At 38.1% G+C, this 15,404-nt stretch overlaps 1 protein-coding gene across 1 annotated transcript in view; it reads left to right on the plus strand.

The window, feature by feature from the left end:
- The window catches only part of LOC126482248 (radial spoke head protein 4 homolog A), a 469,316-nt gene that overhangs the window by 106,649 nt on the left and 347,263 nt on the right, over window positions 1–15,404 (plus strand). The gene's annotated exons all lie outside the window — the stretch shown is intronic.

Here is a 15,404-nt window from a genome sequence, read left to right on the forward strand (position 1 = left end):
TTACACAAGTCCAATGAAAGCTGTCTGTCTGCTTACTGTTCATTTCTGGCAGCGATGTCTCTGCCTTACTCACATTCTCCATTATGCTGCTATCTGATTGAGCACTGACTAAATGCTCATTTAGAATATCACGTGGAATTGGTGTTTGGTATACTTTATCGTCACTGTTAGTTTCTGTTTTAATAAATTCCCGTGCAGCCTTACATTTATTTACCGAGTTCAGTATATATATGTATCATTTGCTTTTCACTTAGCTGCCTTGATTTCAGACCTGTATATCTTTTCACTTTCATGTACATTACATTTCCTTGTCAGCATTATTGTGCTTGGATCTATCATGATAGAGTAGCATTATGATTCTTTTTGTGCTTAGATGTGGGACGTACCAGCTTTTTAGATTTTGTGGTTTGGTGTAACGATTTTGCTTTGATATTTTCTTTCAGCGTTTAGGACAAAATGCTTCAAAATTTTCGGTTAACAGTTCTGGAAATTTTTGGTAGATTCATTTGCACCTGCAGTGGTTAATATTTTATCCTATTTTATTAAATTCAGTTTACTTATCAACTTGTTTAGCATTGATTCGTTAATTGGTCTTATAATTTTTCTACAGTCTGTGGAAATTTGTTGCTTTACTGTTAACAGTTTGTCTGAGCCATAGTCCCACATGATCTGAAATTCCTTGCTTGATTGTGTTGAATTCTGTTTTGTTTAGGTGATAATTACAAATTATGTTATCTAGACATGCTTCCTGTCTCGTCGGTTTGTCATTTACGCAACTGAAGATAAGGGATCTTAATGTATTTAGTAAGTGATCAACCTTTCTATTCTTAAATCTAATGCCTATATTGGTATCACCAAATATTAGTATTCTGTAATTTTTGTATTTGAGTAGCAAGAGTATCAGTTTCTCCAGAAGCTCCACAAACAGGTCTACATTGTGTTTTGGGGGGCGGTATACTGAAGCTATTATAATTTCCTGGTTTAGCAACTTTATGGCTGCAGCTTCAAATTTTGCTTCTATGAACAGTCCATTTACATCTATAACTTCATAGATTAGGTTCACACAATTTTTAACATATACAGATACACCACCATGTTTAATACTTGTTCTACAGTTGCTGGTTGCCAATTGATATCCAAATGGTACACTCAATTTTAGTTCCTCATTGCTAACCAAGTGTTCATTTATTGAAATCACAGTGTAGTTTAAGTTTTCCAGCCAATACTGAAGTTCATTAAGTTTGTTCTTAAGAGACTGTGTTAATATGTAAGTACATTACACTTGTACTTATCATACTGCAGTTTCCTGTAGCCCTTCAGCAAAAAAATCTTTGAGATGGGATGGAACTACTGCTTTTTTACCCTCAGTATACGACCATTTGTTGGGTTTTCCAATGTTGACTGCTCCTTCAGATGGCATGGTGATGAACTTCTTGTCTTGATAAGGGGATGAGTGGCTCCTAATACTTACGCCAGTGTTGATATTGCATTTTCCATTATTGGTGTTGATTCTTTTCTTGTTGCCTGTGTTTCTGATGATAATGATTCTGGGGATGCTGCTGCCACTGGTGACTGTGGCTCTGCTGCTGTTGCCAATGGTGGCTGTGGTTCTGCTGTTGACTGGAATGATGATGATGTTGCTTGTTCCAGTACTGCTGTTAATGCTGCATCTGCTTCTATTTTTCTTCGTTCAGTGTGGTCAATCTCATTGTTGGAATGTGATGGTCCAGTTTTTCCATCTTCCTAGTTTTTTGATTCTATAGAAGATTTTTTTACATCTGGCATGTGGTTACTGCTATGTTGTTTCCCATGACTGTGGTCTGCTTTTTGGTTGTAATTGCATACTTTAATTCTCTGCATAGTTTCCTTTTTCCTTTTTTGTTTATATGCAATCCTTGCCATGTGAAATCTTGTCTTCTTAGGAATCTGTTTACATCAAGTACTGTGACATTGATATTGTATTGTTCACTAGTTTTTACAATGTACTTGTTCAGCTGATATATGACATAATTTGTTTGTATCCTGTACCCTGTCACGATTATGTTTTGATTGTTGTTAAGAAGCTGCAAAGTTTGAAATATGTAAATGTATTTTTTTTGTACAGCTTACATATAAAAAACAAATAATACTGCATGTCATTCTGATGTACCAATAACGATGGTGAAAACAAATAAGCCTTAACTATTACATAACTATATGTATATATGAATCAGAATAGTGTACGTATATAAATGGGACAGATAATATGACTGAGTAAGATGTGATCCTCCAGACGAATTCAGTGCAATAAACAATATCTGCAAGGATGATTTATATTATCAAACTATATTAATTAAAGAAATTCAAAAGAAATTAACTAAAAAAATTGTTTACACGAAAAAATATTTTTCGCGACTCAGCAATTAAAAAAAAAACTGTATTGTATGTGGTTTATGTTCACATCACCTCAGCATTTACTGAAAAAGGAATTATTGGTGATGAGTGCTAACCAATGGGAAAAGAGATATAAAGCTTCAGTAAGTTTAAATTTGAAAAAGTAAAATTGTTTAAGATGAGACTTTTAAAATGGACTGAAAAGTATTAAACAGTTTCCCCTAGCCCCATCAATCCTGAAAAAATATGTGCTTGTAAATGTTTAATAGCTATGACAATATCTGTAAAATTTAAAATGAAAAACACGGGATACATGCAATAAGCAATTGATGCATGAATAGTTCATCTAAAGTTGCTAACAGTGTTATTACACTTCAAATGATATAAACTGTTGAGTGATTTTTCTCGAAGAAAAATACTCTCTACACTCCTTAATTTTATCTATTGCATGCACCCCACGCTCTCCATTTTCAGTTTTGACGTATTGTCATAGCTATCAAAAATTCACAAGCACAAATTTTTAAAACTATCTTTATGGCGATAGGAATTTGTAAGGGACTAGAAGTGATTATTAAATACTTTTTAGTCCATTTAAAACGAGTTATATTAAAAAGGTTTTATTCATGTAGCTATTTTCTGCTTTTTAGTCTTGTGTCTGATTTCACACACTTTGATGGAATTACAACAGAGACATGTGGTTAGTTTCAGGTTTATTTCTGTTTGTCTTCAACCAGTACATTGCTTCCTACTTCGGATATCTCACATAACGATGACGAACCTAGAAATTAAAGAGAATCAAGCTCACACAGAAGCTTAATAGCAGGCTTAACTGTGAAACATTCGGGACTGGAACAGGGAAACAGCGAAATAGCAGTGGTACACAAAGTACTCTTCACCACACACCAGAAAAGGAAGCAAATTAATTTTGCATAGTCATCCAGTTCTGAACTATGTTGAGAGATTCAAATCTTTAGCTTATTGAGGAATCAGTTTAAAACCTGTTGCATAATTTGTACCAAACAGACAGAGACACACTGAAAACATACTACCCTGCACTGTGTTAAAAGTTACAGATCTCTAGCTTAACAGGAAGTTTGTTTAAATGGAAGGTCCATGCCTTATCTTTCCAGTCTCCCACCACCTCTCAAAGTCCCACCATCTGGCCACAGAGGAGAGGAGCATTCCCCCTGTAACTCAGTACCACCCAGGACCGGAGCAACTGAATTACATTCTCCGCCAGGGTTTTGACTACCTCTTGTCATGCCCTGAAATGAGAAATGTCCTGCCCACTATCCTTCCCATCACTCCCACAGTGGTATTCCGCCATCTACTGAAGCTACACAATAGGCTTGTACATTCTTTCACAACTCCTGCTCCCAACCCCTTATCTCATGGCTCGTGTCCCTGTAATAGACAGAGATGTGTGTCCCATACATCCTCCCACCACCACATACTCCAGTCTGGTCACAAACATCACATATCCCATCAAAGGTAGGGCTATCTGTGAAACCAGTCATGTAATCTACAAGCTAAGCTACAACCACTGTGCTGCGTTCTGTGTGGGCATGACAACCAAGCTGTCTGCCGCATGAATGGCCACCGACAAACTGTGGCCAAGAAACAAGTGGACCACCTTGTTGCTGAGCATGCTGCCAAACATGACATCCTTCATTTCAATGACTGCTTCACGGCCTGTGCCATATGGATCCTTCACACCAACACCAGTTTTTCTGAATTTTACATGTGGGAACTTTCCCTACAATACAACCTACATTCCTGTAATACTCCTAGCATCAACCTTCGTTAGTCACTGCCCTCGCCCATCCAGCCCCTTCCCTGTTCCCATTCCAGCACTACACAGCCGTCATTCCACCATCACACCCAGTCTGTTTACTTCTCTCCTTTTCTGCTACTCCCCCCCCCCCCCCCTCCCCACCTCTCCCCTGTGCTCTGTCTAACCTGCAGCACTTCACTGTCTGCCATCCCTCACCCCTACCATACTATCCCTCCCTCTCCCCACCTCAGCCTCCTCCTTACCCCCACTCAATCGCCACTCCCATCATGACTGGTACTGCTGCTCATAGTGTGGTTTCAGTTGCCTGAGTCTGCAGTTGCCTGGGCACGCGCGTGCTTGTGTGTGTGTGTGTGTGTGTGTGTGTGTGTGTGTGTGTGTGTGTGTGTGTTGTCCATTTTTGATGAAGGCCTTACTCACTGAAAGCTTTGTGACATTCTTTTTGTTGTGCCTATCTGTGACTTAGCATCTCTGCTATATGGTGAGTAGCTTCTTTCCGGTTCATAGTATCCTGGATTTTCCATCATTTGATTCATTCCATGGATGTGCTGGACCAACTGCTGTCCCATCTCTTGGGTGGTCATACAGGTAATCATATACCTTGTGACCGTCCATGTTTACAAATTTTAGGTAGGCTTGAAGGGTCCATCCTTTCCACACGAGCCTTCCATTTTTTCTTATCTTCCTCTGTTTATTTATATTTTGTGTTCCACACTGTTCCCTTATCTTCACATTTGTTCTTTCGTCATACATTGTTATTCCTTGGATCTGTTTCAGTACCTTCATTTCCACTTTTGTTGTTATCTTTTTCATTTCTGTTCTAGTTTCTGCTGCATGTATCAAAACAGGATGAGTCATTGTTTTATATATTTTTATTTTACCCTCAGTTGTTATAAATTTGTTTCTCCATACAGCATTTTGCAGGCATCTGGGTACTCTTGCTGCCTTTATCACTTGATTTTTAATTTCCATAGTTAAGCCTTTATAGCTGATGATAACAGTCCCTAGATAATTAACAATCATCACTTGTTCAATTTACACATTTTTTAGGGGTGCAAAAGAAATAGCATCTAAAAAGCTGGCAAAGATGGCAACAAAGTATCACATTACAGACCTATTTCACTAGTTAGTGTACTTTATAAGCTATTAGAAAGGATAATACTACATTGAACCGAATCATTAATTGAAAAAGTACCTCCAATCTGACAAGCTGGTTATGAAAGAATTGCAATTGCTATGATTAATTATTGACATTAATGTCTAAACAGGCTGACATCGTAAACTAAAGATTGCAGTAACATTTGTTCATCGTTTATCTGCATTTGGTAATGTGTGGTGCCCTGGCCTGCAACTAAAATTCACAGAAGTTACATCAGGCAAAATAGTGGTTAATGAAATTGGTGGCACTCTTAACACAGTCTTTTTCAAGTATTCCTTGAAGAAAAATGTAGTTGAGGTGAAGGCTGAATTATGGATTTTGTGCTGTCACCAATCCTTTTTAGTGTTTACATGGGTAATGGGCTCAACATTAACGCTAAAAAGATCCAGTTTGCTAATGAGCTAGCACCAACTTATCAAGCAGGAAGTCTTGGAAGAGTGAGAAAGAAATTGACCACAGATTTAAATTTAATGGATGATTATTTCAAGAACTGGAGATCAAAGCCAAACCCATCTAAAACAGAGATAAATGCTTACTATCTTAATGACGATGAGGTGCATTGCAAATTAAATGTGGTATTAGAGAATGTTCCTTTGGAACATAACCCATACCCAAATACTTGGGAATCATTTTAGGCTGGGCACTTACTTTTAAAACCCACTTAGAAAATACAGCAAAAAAGTGAACACTGTAATTGATATTATTATAACACTTGCCTCGTCACAATTGGGTGCAAATGCAGGTACCTTTCAAGCTGTTAATTCGCATTGGTTTGCTAAGGCAGAGTTCTGTGCTCCAGTATGGAAAAACAGTGCAAAGTTGTCGTTATGCTAAATAGGGCAATGACAGTAATCAGTGGTAGTACTAAATCAGCACCACTTCCATGGCTGCCTGTGTTATGCAATTTAAACCAGTGTCAATTACCCAAGAACTTGCAGCTGTAAGAGATTTCCAAAAGTGTACTTCTTGTCAGAACTCACTTCTGTATAACCAGCTACAAAATATAAGTTATCTGCCAGCAGACTTACATTCAGAAAACAACTGTGGCCAACACAAGATGTGCCTCTTACGCATGACTCTCTCTCTCTCTCTCTCTTTCTCTCTCTCTCTCTCTCTCTCTCTGTCTGTCTCTCTCTCTCTCTCTCTCTCTCTCTCTCTCTCTCTCTCTCTCTCTGCTCTCTGGTATGGACAACCTCCCCTGAGGTGGTCTACAGTATCGGAGTCTGTTGTCAGTTGACATTTACTCCACGAAATAAGATAAAATTGACTGGGATCAAAAGAGTTAGCTAAAACTTGTCTGAGCTTGACAGGATAAAATACTGTGGGTGCTAGGAAACTAGTGGTGCGAGGAAGAGGAATGTTTGTTCTTCTTCTTCTGCTTAGCTCTTGGAATAGCAGCGATTATGCATTGCCAGTCATACTCAGTAAAAATAGGGAAACAGTTTATAAGGTCCAAGTCTCTCTTAGGAACAATGGCAGTTAGATTTGCGATTGCCCAAGTGAAATCATAAGGCTTATGGGGTAGTGGTGGCTTAGGAACATTGGAGTCGGTAAAAGGGTATGGGGTATTGTGATGCGCGTATGTCTTGTCACGCTATGATTTTGCGACCATCTTCAGTTGTCCTGGTGCAGTCATCTCTCTCTCTGGTGGTGGCGTATTGACTACCTCTTCTGTGTCTTGTTCTTGGATGGGTGCAGCAGTTGTGTCTTCATCTTACAGCGGCAGCTGTTCTGCCTTGTCCTCAGGAGGGCAGGCGGGCGGTTCGATGCCTTTGGCCACATCATCTCGTGTTGCTGGTGGAGCTAGCTTGGAATCTTGTTTCCACCGGCCGTCCCCTTTCGAGGAAAGGGGCAGACATCTCATTCCCCACCTCGGTGAACACCCCCATAGCCCCCTGTGTTACCACAGGAGCCGGGAGAGCGTCCATCTGCGTGGCGGTGGTGGCAGTCGTAACGTCTCACCCCTTGTTAGAATTGCAGGCCAGCAACTCGAGCTGCGCGAGCTGGAGACGTACCTCGGCTCGAAGTACAGCCCTCTCTTCTGCCATGGCAGATTTGAAAATGGCAGCTGTGTTGGTGACAGCATCATCGATCTTGCGAATGCTGTTGGACTGCAGCAGCATGGCCCTCCACTCGCACCAACATGAGCAGAAGTACCAGTGGCATGACAGCATTTACCGCGTCTTGGTCCATTACCACCTCCTCTTGTGCGGTGATTCGCCGTCGGCATGTGTGCCACCCCTTTCCGTGGCCACAGCTCTTGAGATGACTGCAGCCATGGTAGTTGGCAGTGTGTGTGCCGCCGCCGCCGTTGGAACATGTAGCGGTGGCATCCCTAGGCTTTGTGCACTCGTGTGTGAGTTCCAACTTTTCACACTTTAAACACGCGAGTACGCCTGTGCCTCTGACAGTGGAAGCACTGCACAGGCTTCTTCATCTTCTGCTTGCTGTCCAGCCCGAGCGCTTGGCCCAGGAGGCTAACGATCACGGCAACCTGTCCTCCTCGTCTTCCCTTTGGGCGTCCAGGCATGTTGGCGCGGTGAGCGAGAGCAGCAGTGAGCAGCAGCAATGTGACCCACACAGAGGTCTTGTGTATGATGTGTCTCAAGAATGGAGAGATGTTTGGCACAAGTTTCCTCCAGCAAATTCTTACCTCATTGCTGGTCTTATAAAATGTGTGAACGTCTTCCCAGCAATCTAGGGACAGCCTTGAATTGATTCCGTACAGGGCATGGAAGATGTGGTGCCTATTTTTATGACTGGGTGTTTAAGGATGCCCTGATAGGTGACTGTATGGTCACTGTGCAAACTACATAGTGGCCTCTTGAAGGGACTTTATTTTGAAAATTTGTGGTGGACTTAGCAAACTGCATTGAGTGACACCATGATCTGTGGACTGGTTAAGAGACATAGGTGTTCAGTTATAAAATTTTCGAGTGTCTGTTTTTTACATTAGATTTGTTTTTATAATGTGTGTTTTTATATAAATTTAACCATTTATAGAAGAATGTAAAATGATCATGTACACCATATGAATAATAATAATAATAATAATAATAATAATAATAATAATAATAATAATAAATGGCGACTAGATGAGATAGAACAAGATTTTAAGAAGAACAACACCAGGAATTTTTATAAGATGTTTAAAGAACATATTGCAGGATACCAGCAACCCAATCTTTGTTTCAAGAAACCAGATGGTTCACTAGAAACTAACACGAAGAATAACTGCCAAATCCTCGCAGACTATTTCAACAAACTTCTCAACTGCGAAAGACCTACAGAGGATATTCACTACGAGACGTCTACACCAAATCCTGACGCTAAACCGCCAACCATCAATGAAATAGTAGAAATTATCAAGACACTGAAAAACAGTAGAGCCCCAGGAGAAGATGGAATTATTGCAGAACTGTGGAAACTAAATGATGAAAGATTAACAGGAAAAATTCACAAAATCATATTAAACATTTGGGAAACAGAACAGATCCCTTCTGAATGGAAATGCGCACTCATCCATCCACTCCACAAAAAGGGACAAAACTGAACCAAATAATTACAGGGGTATCTCACTTGTACCGGTCACATATAAAATCCTATCAAAAGTTCTCATGAATAGATTAGAAGAACAAGCTGACCCACAAATAGGAGAATACCAGGCTGGTTTTCACAAGGGACGATCATGCATAGAGCAGATCTGGAATCTGAAAATGATTCTCCAGATGAAAAACACCCGAAACACAGTGGTTACTTTTGTAGATTTTAAAAAGGCCTACGACTCAATAGACAGAGTAGCGCTCTGTAAGACGCTGGAAGAATTCAGCATTGACAGAAAGACAAGAGCAATCATTCGGGAAACATTAACTGACACAGTCTCCAAGGTTAAATTTATGGGGGATATCTCGGAACCATTTGGAATCTAAACTGGAGTGCGACAGGGTGACGGACTTTCACCATTACTCTTTAATATCATTCTTGAAAAAATTATCGGGACATGGGAAAAAGAAGTCAAAGGAATCCAAATTGGCATTAGAAAAGATAATAGATTCAATGTGAAGTGTTTAGCTTTTGCGGATGACCTTGCAATCCTCACAAACAATAGAAAAGAAGCCACTATCGCCATAGAGAAGTTACACGAAATTGCACAAAGAACTGGCCTGCAAATCTCATATGAGAAACCCAGCACATAGAAAGAGTGCCACAAGACAAATTGCCTATTGTGACAACCCATGGGAAAATTGTACAAGTACCACATTTTAAGTACCTGGGAGAAATCATCCAGCCATCAGGGGTCAACCTAAAGGCCAATGAGGAAAGAATAAAAAAACTACAGAAAGCATATAAACTCACATGGAACTATTATAACAAAAAGTCCATATCCATTAACGCAAAATTGAGGCACTACAACACTGTCGTACTTCCGGAGGCACTGTATGCATCTGAAACAACACAAATAGGTGGGCAAACTAAAATCAAAGAAATAGAGAAACAAGAAAGGAAAATTCTCAGGAAAATTTTTGGCCCGATACAAGAGCAAGGAATCTGGAAGAAGAGACCAACATCAGAATTATATAAATACACAGACAAGATTACGGATACAATAAGGAAAAGAAGAATGCAGTTCTACGGACATATCCGCAGGATGAATGAAAACAGAATTTCAAAGCGAATTCTTAAAGTCATCAACTCAGGCAGGGGAAAAACAAAATGGATAAAAGAAGTTGAAGAGGACCTCAGACAAGCAGACATAACAGTAAACAATGCAGAAAATAGAACTGAATTCAGGAACATCATCAAAAAGCATAAATTTGACACCACAACACAGAAGAGACCAGGATGCAAATGGACAGCGGAGCGAAAGAAACAACACAGCGAACACATGAAGAAAATTTGGGCTCAGAAAAAACATAAACAATCATCATAAAGGAATTCAAGTTAAAACACTCTCTTAAATGGGAATAATCGAAAATAATAATAATAATAATGTCTGAGAAAAGAAAGAAATAATAATAATAATGTAATAACAATAAGGCCCGGGAAAAGAATAGGCCTCCGGTATGTTCTGCCAGTCGTAAAAGGCGACGAAAAGAACAAACCACTAATAGGGCTAACCCCCCTTTTAGTGTGATTACTTGGTTCAGGACAGAACTAAAGAAGCCTCGGACAAGCGCCGTCATGGTCGGGGACGACGCTTGAACCCTATGCCCGCCCACAATGGTAATGACACTGCTAGCCAACTGGAAAATGATTTAAATCCAAATAGCGGTGTTTTGCAGGATATGCTTCCTGCAACCACCCTAGAAGGGAAACAAAGACAGAGGATGAGATGGTCAGATGAAGTTAATCAACACCTCATGTTCTGTTATTACCAAGCAACAAACCTAGGAACCAACACAACTGGATACAGATCACAAGTATACACAACATTTATTACCAGATACCCAGAATTAAAATTTTTAACAGAACAACGACTAGCTGATCAGATTCGTGTAATAATAAAAAATAACAGGATACCCCAGTCAGAATTAGAAAACATCAAATTATTTATTTATTTATTTCGTATTCCATTAATCCGTATTGTGATAAATCACAAGGATGTGGAATGAGTCATGATTACATACAACAGATATAATACACATATATAAAATGACAAAAATGTACCATAAGATTATGAATAAGTTTGTAGGTTAAAATCAAATCAAAGGTATAGCTCAAGTAATATAAAACAATACCTAAAAAGGAAATATAGTACATTTTCCAAATTAAACAAATAATACACATATATAAAATGACAAAAATGTACCATAAGATTATGAATAAGTTTGTAGGTTAAAATCAAATCAAAGGTATAGCTCAAGTAATATAAAACAATACCTAAAAAGGAAATATAGTACATTTTCCAAATTAAACAGTTAATGTGATCTATAGCAAACAAATTTTTATCAGTATAAAAAATCATTGCTTTATCTGTAGATACTCATCAAGAGAATAGAAGGAATTTACCATTAGGTATTCTCTCAATTTACATTTAAAAGTAGGTAAGACATTAATGTGATCTTTAATACCTGATGGAAGGGAGTTGAAAATTTTTGTGGCTGAATAATGAACACCTTTCTGAACAAGACTTAAATGTTTCAGATCCCTGTGTAGATCATTTTTAGACCTAGTATTATGATCATGACATTCACTATTAGTTTTAAAAAGAGATAGGTTGTTAGAAACAAAAATCATCAAAGAAAATATGAATTGAGAGGTAAGTGTTAATATTTGTAACTTATGAAACAGACTTCTGCAAGAATATCTTGGATGAACACCACTCATGATTCTAACAGCTCTCTTCTGTGCAGTAAATATTTTTTTGGCTAAAGGCTTGTTGCCCCAAAATATTATGCCATACGACATGATAGAATGAAAATAACCAAAGTAGGCAGCTTTAGTAGCGTCCTCATCACCAATGGGGGTGATTACACGCAGAGCATAAGTTGCCACACTGAGCCTTCTATGTAGGTCTAAGATACGCTCAGACCAATTCAGCTTGCCATCAATTAGAATGCCCAAGAACTTAGATGATTCACAGTGTAGTATATTTTGGTTACCACAGTTTAAGTGGCATACTTCATTTTCTTGTTGAGATGTGTGAAATTGCATATACTGAGTTTTCTGAATGTTTAGAGTTAGTCCGTTGCACTTAAACCAGTGTAGGATGTCAACGAGTACAGCATTACATTTATTTTCTAGGTCACTGTTAGTTCGACTTTCAAGCAGAATAGTGGTGTCATCGGCAAAAAGAGTAAATTTACACTCGGTGTCTGTGCAAAGTGGGAGATCATTGATGAAGATAAGGAAAAGCAAAGGTCCTAGGATGGACCCCTGAGGCACACCACACTTTAATGTGCCCCAATCAGAAGAAATGGGACTATCATTGGCACCATTAATTATCACCTTCTGTTTTCTGTTTTGCAGATATGATTCTATCCATCTACCAATGCTACCCCGCAAGCCATAAAAATTAGCCTTATGTAAGAGAATGTTGTGGTCCACACAGTCAAAGGCCTTAGACAAGTCACAAAAAATTCCAATAGGTGACATTTTATTATTTATTGACTCTAAAATTTCATTTGTGAGAGAAAAAATAGCCTGCTCAGTTGATCTACCTTTTTGGAAACCAAACTGGTTTCTGTTGAGTATGTTGTGGCTGTTAAGATGTTCTACAATTCTTGTATACATTAGTTTCTCTAATACTTTTGAGAAACTACTTAGTAGTGATATTGGACGGTAGTTAGATAAATTAGTTTTGTCACCCTTCTTGAAAAGTGGTTTCACAACGGCAAGCTTTAATCTCTCTGGGACAACACCTTGCTGGATAGACTCATTAAAAATGTGACACAGGACTTGACATATGTGGTCACTACAATGCTTCAGTATTTTTGGTGAAATGTTGTCAATACCAGTGGAATTTTTATTTTTTAAGGCCTTGATGGTATTTTTAACTTCAGTAATAGTAACTGGGGCAATACAAATTGGGTCATACGTGTTAGGGTTAGCTCTGTGTAATAAATGCGTAGCAGCATTTAAGGAACCGTTATAACCTACTTGTTCTGCTGCAGTTATGAAGTGATTGTTGAATATGTTGGAAACTGTTACAGGATTATGAATAACCTCATCCTTATAGCTTATCTCTGTGGTATTAACATTCTTGTTACTCTTGCCACACTCTCTCTTTATAACATTCCAAACTGCTTTTATTTTGTTCTCAGATTTATCAATTTCAGACTTAATATACAGGCTCTTGGATTTGTTTATCGCCCTTTTTAAAATTTTACAATATAACTTAAAATGAGACCTTTCAAGGGGATCATTTGATACTCTTAGTGAGGCATGTAACTCCCTCTTAGTCCTGCAAGAAATTTTTATACCTCCAGTAATCCATGGTTTACTGGAAGAAACCTCATTGTTCTTTCTGACAGTTTTTTTTGGGAAAGCCATTTCAAATACAGATATAAATTCATTTAAAAAAAGGTTAAATTTATCATTAACATCTGATGTGCTGTACACTGGCTCCCAATCTATCTGTGACAAATAGTCGTTAAAGGCAGACACAGTTTCAGTGTTTATACATCTATAGGACCTATAGGTGTGGGAGATTTTATTGCACAAACTGATGTTGTACAACAAATACTGGAACAAAATAATGTGCAATCAGAAGAAGAAGAAAATACAGTAATGGACTCAAACATCCCAGAGCAAACAAACAAAGAACAACACGCATCAATTAAACAATCAGAGGAAAACGAAATCTCAAGACAGCCACCAGAACAAGCACAAATAGAACACGAAGAGACACATGTGTTAGATATAGAAGAGAAATTTCAGCTGACATATATAGAATACAAAGACACAAATACAGACATCAGACCATTCTTGCATAGACCGCCAAATAATCCACAAGTCGAAACAACAATAAAAACTATCAACACAATCATACACAACAAAATAAACGAAAATACAACTATGGAAGAGTTACAACTACTGGTTTATATAGGAGCACTCACTACACTAAATATACACACTAGGCAGAGATCAGAACAAACCAACACACAGAAGAAACCCACAAAACCAGCATGGCAACACAGGCTACAGATAAGAATAGAAAAACTGAGAAAAGACATCGGACAGCTAACACAATTTATAAGAAATGAAATATCAGACAAAAAACGAAAAAGGTTAGGTAAAATCTCACAACAAGAAGCAATAGAGCAATTAGATGAAAAGAAGCAGAAATTACAAGCATTGGCCAAACAACTTAGAAGATACAAAAAAAGTGAAAATAGAAGGAAACAAAACCAAACATTCAACACAAACCAAAAGAGATTTTGCCAAACAATAGATAACACACACATTAAAATAGACAATCCACCAAACATAACAGACATGAAACACTTCTGGAGCAACATATGGTCAAACCCGGTACAACATAACAGGCATGCACGGTGGATACAAGCAGAAACAGACACATACAAGATGATACCACAAATGTCTGAAGTGATAATTTTGCAACATGAAGTCACCTGAGCAATTAATTCTACACACAATTGGAAAGCCCCTGGAAATGATAAAATAGCAAATTACTGGCTAAAGAAGTTCACCTCAACACATTCACATCTAACTAAATTATTTAACAGTTACATTGCAGACCCATACACATTCCCTGATTCACTTGCACATGGAATAACCTATCTGAAACCTAAACATCAAGCAGACGCAGCAAACCCAGCTAAATATCGCCCCATAACATGCCTACTAACAATCTACAAAATATTAACTTCAGTCATTACACAGAAATTAATGACACATACAACACAGAACAAAATTATAAATGAAGAACAAAAAGGCTGCTGCAAAGGAGCACGAGGATGTAAAGAGCAACTGATAATAGATACAGAGGTGACATATCAAGCTAAAACTAAACGTAGGTCGCTACACTACGCATACATTGATTACCAAAAAGCCTTTGATAGTGTACCCCACTCATGGTTACTACAGATATTGGAAATATACAAAGTAGATCCTAAATTGATACAGTTTCTAAACATAGTAATGAAAAACTGGAAAACCACACTTAACATCCAAACAAATTCAGATAACATCACATCACAGCCAATACAGATTAAGCGTGGAATATACCAAGGAGACTCATTAAGTCCTTTCTGGTTCTGTCTTGCTCTGAACCCACTATCCAACATGCTAAATAATACAAATTATGGATATAATATTACTGGAACATACCCACACAAAATCACACATTTGCTATACATGGATGATCTAAAACTACTGGCAGCAACCAATCAACAACTCAACCAATTACTAAAGATAACAGAAGTATTCAGCAATGATATAAATATGGCTTTTGGAGCAGACAAATGTAAGAAAAATAGCATAGTCTAGGGAAAACACACTAAACATGAAGATTACATATTGAATAACCACAGTGACTCCATAGAAGCGATGGAAAAAACAGATGCCTATAAATATCTAGGATACAGACAAAAAATAGGAATAGATAATACAAATATT

This window comes from Schistocerca serialis, chromosome 5 (genome assembly GCF_023864345.2).
Source record: "Schistocerca serialis cubense isolate TAMUIC-IGC-003099 chromosome 5, iqSchSeri2.2, whole genome shotgun sequence".
Classification (NCBI taxonomy): Eukaryota; Metazoa; Arthropoda; class Insecta; order Orthoptera; family Acrididae; genus Schistocerca; species Schistocerca serialis.